Genomic DNA, 1,216 nt, shown 5'->3' with positions numbered 1-1,216 from the left:
ATGTTTCAATTTACTGCATTAATCACGTAAATACTTTAAGAATGTGTAGGTTTTCATTCAGGGCGGGCAAGTTGGAGTCAGTCAATTCGGCTAGTCGTTCATTTAGTTTCCTAATTTGCACTGAAACTTTTGAATTAAAATATGTTACGTGTCAACTGCTCCTGATAATAATTGCTTATTAGAATAATTGATGATTAAAAAAATGTACTTGCTTCTAGGTAGACGTCCAGCATTGTCAACATTTAACATGTTTTAATAAATTTAAAAAGAAAATAGAAAAATTGGTAAATATTTTTATTACCTACTATGAACCGGGTTTACTTTGCGCCTAGCGGTGTTACTTTACCCCATTACGAAAAAAAATAACAATTATTTTATTTACCTACTAGGAATGTGCGCAGAATACCCAACGCAACTGCGAGTGGTGTCAACGTTAACAAGTTGCCTATACATAAGCGCCACACTGGCTGCACTTCTAGTCCTCTAGAAAAGATCAATTCGACAATTCATTGTAGTTTTAAGTCGAAAAATTTGGTGATTAGTGAAGATTTGGATTTATATCTTACAAGTAAGTATTGCTAAGTTGGTAGTAAATTGCATTATTATTGCTCTTTACCTAAAACAAATTCTAAAAGCCTAAATATTCGTTAAAACAATAATACTTTGCTTTGCAAACTGTAACAATTTTGAGGTTAATTTCTCCCAGCGCAAAGTATACCCGAAACACGTTATAAGGGTTGCTTTGCTTTATGGTACTGGAGTAAAGTAACCCTGAAACGGGTTTTTGGGTCTACTTTTCTCCGAGTAAAAAATAAATCCAAAATATGTGTCAATTTTCTTTGTTAATTATTTATCAGCTTTTGTGTAATTTTTTTAAGTACTGATTTTTTAAAACAAACACCTTTATGAACAAAATCAATATATAAGATATAATTCTTATGTTTTGTTTCAGGCATGCCCAGAAACTATTATAGAAAGCCTGGATCAAGAATATATGCAGACTACACTGCAGAAACATTGTAGGAGTGTTTAACTGCAATAAAAGCAGGAGAAATTTCACACCGAAAAGCGAAGGAGAAGTACAACATATCAAGAAGAATAATTTTAAACAAACTTAAAGAAAGATACCTGAACAACAACCCATATTTTCTTTACAAGAAGCAGATTTCGTTTAGTGTATCGTTGCTTTGGGAAGTTAAAATTTTGCAGAATAATT

The sequence above is a fragment of the Diabrotica undecimpunctata genome, chromosome 4 (genome assembly GCF_040954645.1).
Source record: "Diabrotica undecimpunctata isolate CICGRU chromosome 4, icDiaUnde3, whole genome shotgun sequence".
Lineage (NCBI taxonomy): Eukaryota > Metazoa > Arthropoda > Insecta > Coleoptera > Chrysomelidae > Diabrotica > Diabrotica undecimpunctata.
The sequence above is the reverse complement of the archived record's forward strand: the minus strand, read 5'-3'. Positions refer to the sequence as shown.